Source organism: Silene latifolia, chromosome Y, assembly GCF_048544455.1.
Source record: "Silene latifolia isolate original U9 population chromosome Y, ASM4854445v1, whole genome shotgun sequence".
Classification (NCBI taxonomy): Eukaryota; Viridiplantae; Streptophyta; class Magnoliopsida; order Caryophyllales; family Caryophyllaceae; genus Silene; species Silene latifolia.
The window spans coordinates 406,807,866-406,816,062 of NC_133538.1; the positions used below are offsets into that span (position 1 = coordinate 406,807,866).

The 8,197-nt window shown below is 40.6% G+C and overlaps 1 non-coding gene across 1 annotated transcript; it reads right to left on the reverse strand.

Annotated features, from left to right (window-relative positions):
* Nucleotides 1-6,099: 6,099 nt before the first annotated feature.
* Nucleotides 6,100-6,205, reverse strand: LOC141636342 (small nucleolar RNA R71). Its single transcript, XR_012540961.1, has one exon. It is a non-coding gene; the product is annotated as a small nucleolar RNA R71 (small nucleolar RNA).
* Between the last annotated feature and the right edge of the window lie 1,992 nt (nucleotides 6,206-8,197).

Sequence of the window (8,197 nt, forward strand, 5' to 3'; positions counted from 1 at the left end):
GATGTGATTTCGTATGTTGTTGATTGAAAGCATGTTGCATGATAGATGGTTTACAATGTTGGTTGGAATTGTTAGAAAAGTGTATGAGAATGATGAGTAATGTGGTGGAAAAAGGAAGTAGTTCATATGTGATATGATTATATATAATTTTGTTTGTGTAATTTTATATAATGATTTCTTATACATGTCTACTATTGTTCATATGTATATGTTGTCTGAAGAATGTGGTGGAAATGGATGAATTGATTGGAAAAGATGGAGTGGCAATTGCACGAGAATATGAAATTTGTGATTATGAATATATTTAGGTGACGAAGTGTATTTGTAATATTGTTGTATTAGTAACATGGAAATAGGATTTGTAATGTATGAGTATGTTTTGTTTACGAAAAGTGATAGAATAAAAGCATGTGGGTAAGTCATGATTGGCAAGTTAAATAAATTATTTGCATGATGAATGTTGTTGCTTTGCTTTCGAAAATAGTAACATGTGATTGGGACTACTGGTTTTATGAGTATTGGGTTGTTTTTGTTTACCATGTTGTCGTTTAAGTTGTTTGGAGGTAAAATTAAGTAGTTATATTTTTCGATTATAAAGAGGTTGTCTTTAAACTGTTATAACTTTATATGTATAAAAGATTTTAATGTGATTCCAATTGGAGGTGATAGCTTGTTCTTTTAAGATTCTAACGATAGGTCACACGCCCAAAACGACCAAGAAATGAGTGAGTTATGGCTGTTTTACGAAAACTGGACAGTGATGAGAAATGCGTAGGTACTCGATCGAGTAGCCTTGGTACTCGATTGAGTAGGCGGCACTCGATCGAGTACGTTAGTTACTCGATCGAGTAGCCATGGTGATTTGTTTTACGTGCTTCTGATCTTCACCTACTCGATCGAGTAAGTCCCTTACTCGATCGAGTGGCCTGTACTCGATCTAGTGACCCCTGTTTTGGGTCATATGCCTATCTTTTGACTTCGTTGCATATTATGTTTAATTCAAAGGTGTTATTTTGCTTCTTTATGCATTTTTTTACATGTATGTTGGTCTTGACGCGTAAGTTACCCAATCTTGTGGTGTAGTGAGTGGCACCTGTGGTGAGTCTGAATTCGGTCGTAGGACATGAGTTATATGTGGTTGCGATAGTTAGTGGAAAAAGAAAAGGAAGATCGTTATGGCTTAATTGAGACATAGAGCATGTTTTCTGAGATGAGATGAGATGAGATGAGTGATATGATTGTGTATTGAGTAACGTAAAAGTAAGTGAATATGGGCAAGGGATGATGTGAGTCTAAGGAACGTGAGAATGAAAAGATTGAGAGTAAGGATGTGGATAGTGGCAACTTGAGATGTGTAAAGAATTATGGAGGGAGATGGTTAGGAGTCGTGTGGGTTAAGAATATACATAGTGAAAGTTTGTTTTAAAGGGGTTGAGAAGAGTTGTATATAGTGAACTTTGTGGAGACATGTCGCGAGGTGGATTTGTAGACAGTGAGTGAGTTTGGGAGATTTGGTATCTTAAGAGGTGAAACTATTGTGGGATTTCCTTGGACAATTAGCGGTATCAAAGGAATTTTGATTTCTAGAGATGTAAAAAGGGAGATGCAATTGTTGAACATTAAACGTTGATTTTATAGATAGATTAGTGGCAAGTGTGAGTGATAGCATTATAAGAGAAGATCCATGGTAAGAAAGAGTGAGATGATATCGATATAAAATAATGAGAAGTGAGTCTTGGAGCAATGGGAAAGTAACCGGAACATTAAAGAGTTAGGTAGAAGTGATAAGGAGTTGAATAGTTAATTGATTTTGTCAAGTGTAAAAGAAAAGAATGAGGGGAGTAAAACTAGGAAAATGTTGACCGGAGTTATGTGACATAAAAGTAAAGAATCGTCGAGATGTATGATACTATCAAGAGTAAGTAAATTAATGGTTATACAGAAGTTTCAGGACAACATGATGAATCATGAGTTTCGAGGAATTAAGGGAGTAAGAAGTTGGTAGAATATCTGCATGATATGAGATTTTGGTGGTGAGTCGGGTGACTATACAATTAAGGATAATAGTGGGAAGAATGTTGAGGTAATGTTGTTGATGGATTTGATGTTCGTTATTTGGGATGTTAACCACAGATAGGAAATAAATCGTGATGTTTAGAGATGAGTGTAAGAGGTTTGATTCCCGGACAGTGGTAGGGTTTTGGTTTGTGACTAGTGGTTAAGGGTGATGGTATATTAGAAAGGTAGCAATTCTAATGAGGTTGATTTTATAGAGGCCGGATTGATATGTATGGTTGTAAGGAAGTATAAGATGTGGTCAGATGAGGCGGGTGCTAATAGTTGAATAGTAATGGTATGGTTATACTTGGCATGAGGTGATGGTTATGCGAATGGGGGAATATGTTATAAGGGGAATATGAGTTAAGCTCGGGCGACAGGTAACCTTTATCGAGTGGTAACTTACGTGATCAGGACTGACTAGGTGGATGTGATTACGGGTCTATGATGTGTATAAATGTTTGTGTGAGGTTCTGAACTCACGGGAAGTGGTATGGTATGATAGTTATAAAGCTGTTATCTGAATGTTCTATGATATATGTTGGACACGGTAATTTAATTGAATGATATTCAAAAAAGTAAGCATCTGATTGATCTGGCATGACTGGTTATACTTGTATGTATTCATGATATATGTTATTCCGGGATGTAGTAAGGGGATGATGTTCATGAGGTTATTATCTGTTTAATTCATATAATATGTTGCTTTGTGATTTAATAAAGTGGATTTGAGTAAGTTTTTTCTTGTACGAGAAGTTATGTTGAGTCAGTGCTTATGGGATAATGTAAGTTGTGATGACTATCGATGTGGTTGTGGTGCCTCGGGTGGTGATCCGGGCACGGTATTTAGTGTTGTGATGCGGGTATTTTCGGACTGCGGTGTGGCTGTTGGTGGCGGTGTTGCGATGACGTCACCGGTTGTGGTGGAGTAGGCGGGATGTTTATGATTCGAGTTTCGAAAGTATATACCAGTTACACATAGATTGTTGTTTTGTCTGATGTGGCTTCCTGTGAGTTTCAGTTTGTACAGATAGACAGTTGTTTTGTTTATTGATGTTTCTTACCAGTTAAGTTTTGGAATGAGGGTAGAGTATGATATGAAAGAGAGTTGTATATGTTTTCGTTGTTGTCATGGTATAGTGACATTCTGTTGATGGGACATAGTTGTGAGAAGTTGTTACAGTAATTTTGATCTTGTTTTAAGATGAGGCATCGGTAGTCATAGTCATGGCAAGTGATTCGTGGAACATGTGTTGTAATGATCCGAAAGCGGCAGGTGGTTCATAATCTTTTGTTGAGATATTGAGTGCAGGGTATTGGGATTTGGTGTCATGTTAAGTTATGTATGAGTTTTGTGGTAATGAAAGAAAAGAGCTTGAGGAGCTAGTGTGAATGTACGTAACAAGTGTGGATCGTGAGTTATGATTTTGACGATGGGAATTTTATATAGTTTATATAGAGAGGTATTTTGTATTCCGGTAATGTGGAAAAGTTGAAGTTTTGGGTTAAGCTAAAGATTTTGAGGTACAGGTTAGGGGTGTGACGAGTGAATTGAAGTATGAGAATTGTTTAAGTAAGAGAGCCTTGGATATATGCATGGAGAGTGCTTAGAGTATAGGTGGTTATCTATGACATGTGATGGTGATGAGAATAATGAGAAGATATAACTAAGGATATAGTCTTAGTGAGTTACGAGGACGTAACATTTATCTTAAAAGGAGTAGGATGCGATAAAAGAGATTTTGATAGTTGTGCATATGGTAGTATATTCACAGTAGAGTGTTGGTGTAGCATAAAGAATGAAGTTGTATATTTTGTGGTTGATGTTGTTAAAAGGCCATGGCCGTGCTTGTAGTAGTGTGATGTTTAGGAGTGTGAGAATATTTCACTAGTGTTGACAGTTGGATGATGAGGTTATGAGTGTGAGTAAACTTCGAGGACGAAGTTCCTTTTAAGGGTGGTAGAATGTAACATTCCGTTTGATGTCTATGAGTGTCTTGATTTTGGATTTGGTAGTGGATGGTATATTATGGAGCTAGCAGCGTTAGAGGATGGTAGTTGGTAGTGTATGGAGTTAGTGTCAGGAGAGTTTATGATGTAGTTGATACGACATCGTGGGCGATGTGGGGAGGTAGGAATAGTTGGTGGAGTTGGTGTTAAGGGTTCATGGTTTCATGTTTTATAAGTTGGGGTTTTGTTTTGAGTTCTTAGTAGCTTTGTTGCGTCTTGACCAAGTTAGTATGTTTGTTATTATGTATGGGTTGAACTTCGGGGACGAAGTTCTTTTTAAGGAGGGAAGACTGTAATACTACGTATTTATGAGTCTCGGGGTACTCTATCGAGTAGGCCTTACTCTGTCGAGTAAGGGTGAGTTGCAGTTTAAAATAGTTTATGACCTGTTGGGTACTCGATCGAGTAACGTGGATACTCGATCGAGTAAGGGGGCACTCGATCGAGTACCTTAGCTACTCGATCGAGTAGCCGGTTTACGGGGGATGATTTCTCGGGTTTTGTTAATAATGCGATTAAGTATATATTACTTCCGTCACTATTCTTTAAACACTTTTTAAAACCTAATCTTTGTGAAAAGAGAAATCAAACTACGTCATTCGCTTTAATCGCATTGTTGGCAAATCCCGGAGCTTGGAAGGTCGGATTTTACCTTTCTTGATACCTTTGTGATCCTTGCGTCGAGGGTAAGACCTACGTACCGTTTTTATAATGTTTCGTTAAGTTTCGTTAAACCCTAATTTTTGGGATTAGGGGTTTTCTATGTTTTTGTTGATGTGGTAGTGATTGTATGATTTTCTGTATAGGAGTAGGGTTCATAGAGGAAAGGTTTTGAGACAGCTGCTAGATAGTCTGATGTTTGTGTTGCATTCCAGGTAGGGTTTCCCTACTCAGTATTAGTCCCATAATGCATTGTTGGTGTTGTGTAATTGCTGATTATTATCGTATTGGTTTTATGACGGTTGTTGAGTGATTGTTGTTGATGGTTGTGATTGTTTGTCTCTGGTTCTCGAGATGCGTTCTCAAATGAGTGGGGTCACTTGCGGGAGTGGCTTCACGCCCTAGTTTTGCCCTTCGTGGAACCCGCCACGGAAGGGGATGTTCACATTAATGGGACATGGTTATCGCTCGGTATGATGAGCGGGGATTTGGTGGGTACGGCTGCGGTCCCCCACTGGCAGGGCTGGTCCAGTGGACAGTCGGTGACGGAGATTGATTGGTGTGGGTGATTGTGTGTGACTGTTTGAGCTGTGTTGTTTACTGTACTATTGGTTATATAAATTGTGTGATTAATCTTGACCCGTTTAATGTTTTAAAACTGTGGTGATCCATTCGGGGTGGTGAGCGATTATTGAGCGGTATGATATGACGCATATGGGATAGCCGGGATGAGTCATCACGTGGCGATTAGAAATCTTCCGCTTTGTGTCGGATGGTGTTTTGTAGCTTTGATAGTTTTAGCGATAGACCGTCGAGAACCTTGTATTTCAGTTTATCAGTTTTGGTTTTGATCATGTAATCACTTAAACTATGTTTACTTTTAAAGTACGTTTATTTATTGTCTTATGATTATCATTGCCTCGGGTAACCGAGATGGTAGCACTTCCATGCCTTAAGTGGTCCTAGTAAGGCACTTGGAGTATGGGGGTGTTACAATGCCGAACATTACTAGTCACTCGAAGCCTAAAGCATCGTATATTCTTAAAGGTTTCAATCTCCAGACTGAGGATGGGAACACATTTGACATCCGTCCTTCCTATATCAATCTGGTGGAGAGAAATCTCGATAGAGGTGTGGCAGGTGAAGACCCGAGGAAGCATATGGAGGTCTTTACGGACTACTGTTCTACTATCCCCGCCACAAATGGGGTAACTCAAGACAAGATTAAGGAAGTTCTATTTCCTTTTTCTTTGACTGATGCAGCCAGGGAGTGGCTGACTAACTTGGATCGTACGACCACGAGGGTTAGAAACTGGGAGACCCTTGCTCTTGCTTTTTATGAGAGATATTTCCCTCCACAGGGTACCAATCAGCTGAGGGCAAAGATTACGAGTTTCAAGCAGGCACCTGCTGAGACTTTCTATGAAGCATGGTCCCGTTTTAAGAAGTTGGTGAGGTCTCTTCCTCACCATGGTTTTGACCCGTGGTTTCTTTCCAACCAGTTCTACAATGGGCTGTATGATGATCACAGAGCCATACTTGATGCGGCATCTAATGGGAGATTTCAAGAGAATACCGACGATGATAAGGGATGGACCCTTATTGAAGAGATGGCGAACCATAGTGCCGAATATGAAACCCGAGGGATGGTATTAGAACGGTTCATGCAGTCGATAAGCAAGTTGTGGCTCAGCTGGAAGCCATGAATGCTATATTTGACAAGTTGGAGTTACATTCTGCTGGGGAGCCTCAGACGGTCTATATGCTTACTAAAGGGGAGATCGTCACATGTGAGAGGTGTGGTAGCAACGACGGCCATACTTCTGTTGGATGTCTTACAGAGAAGGAATAGGTCCTTTCCTTTCAACAATATAGGCAAGGAGGGGGTTCCTATTATAATAATCAAGGGGCAGTCCATCCCAATTTGAGGTGGACAAGTCAAAATGTGCTCAATCCTATCCCTCCTCCGCACCAGCAGCAGTCATATGTTCCTCCACATAATACTCAACAAGGCTTTCAGAAGCCTCCTTCCTTTCCTATACCTAATCAAGGTGCCTCGTCTTCTGGTGGGGTAAGTGAGATAGGTGAGTTGAAGACTATGTTGCAGTCTTTGACAAAGCAGTGGAAGTTGTGCGACCAACAAAAAGATGCTTCTATCAAGGCACTTGAAACTCAAGTTGCCCAGTTAGCCGCGAATCAATCTGCAAGGAAACCGGGTCATTTACCGTCACAAACTGACAAAAATCCACATGAGACGGTAAATTTAATTAATTTGAGAAGCGGTCGTTCATATGAGGGACCGGAAGTGTCGAAATCAGACCCGAGGAAGGAAATAATAGCTTATGAACAGTGTTCTGTCAAAGGAAATGAGCTGACGGCTAAGAAAGTACTCGATCGACTAGTTCCTGGAGGTCAATCGAGTAGATTTGATGAAGAAAGTGCTCGATCGAGTAGAATTTCTACTCGAGCGAGTGAACAGGAAAAGCCAACTGCTCGATCGAGTGCAATTTCTACTTGATCGAGTGATGCTGTTGAAGAAACTACTCGATCGAATGGGAATTTTGGTCGATCGAGTAGTATGGATGACGGACTGCTTGATCGAGAGCCTGCTAGTGCTCGATTAAGTGAGAAATCGCCTGAAAGACCTCGTTCGAGAGGAAAGAAGCGTCCAAAGGATACAGAGCTTGATCCGGCTGACACGTTAGAAGAGAGAAACAAGGGACTCGAGATACCCATCACGGTTCCCTTAACGAGGCGTCTGCAGAATACTAAAGCTAATCAGCAATTCGGCAAATTTGCCGAGATCCTGAGAAGCTTGCAGGTCACTGTGCCATTCGCCGAACTGCTGACACAGGTACCCTCTTACCTTAAATTCATGAAAGAAATTTTATCGCGTAAGAGGCACATTAGTGATAATGAGACGGTAGCCTTGACTAAGGTAGGGACGGCCCTAGTTCAAAATAAGTTACCTCCCAAACAGTAAGACCCGGGTAGTTTCTCCATTCCGTGTCATATAGGTACCCATTTGATTGATAACGCGTTATGCGATCTTGGCGCTAGCGTGAGTGTCTTACCGTTGTCTTTGGCTAAGAGACTTGGTTTAACAAAGTTTAATTGCACCAACATGACTGTTCAGATGGCCGACCGTAGCATATCACGGCCACTAGGTGTAATAGAAGACATACCTGTTAGGATCGGGAGGTTCTTTATTCCCGTTGACTTCGTTGTACTTGTCATCCCCGAAGATGCATATACCTCTATTATTTTAGGGAGACCATTTTTATCTACTGCCCGTGCAGTAATAGACGTCGGGGGCAAGACATTGACTTTTCAGGTTGGGGACGAGGAGCTGATATTCCATCAGTCTAAGTTCCGGAGGGCTCCCATGCAAGCTCAGCCTTGCAATGCCCTCTCTTCTATTGACCCTATTATTGACACTCCAAATGAAAATTTGGAGCATTGTGCTGCT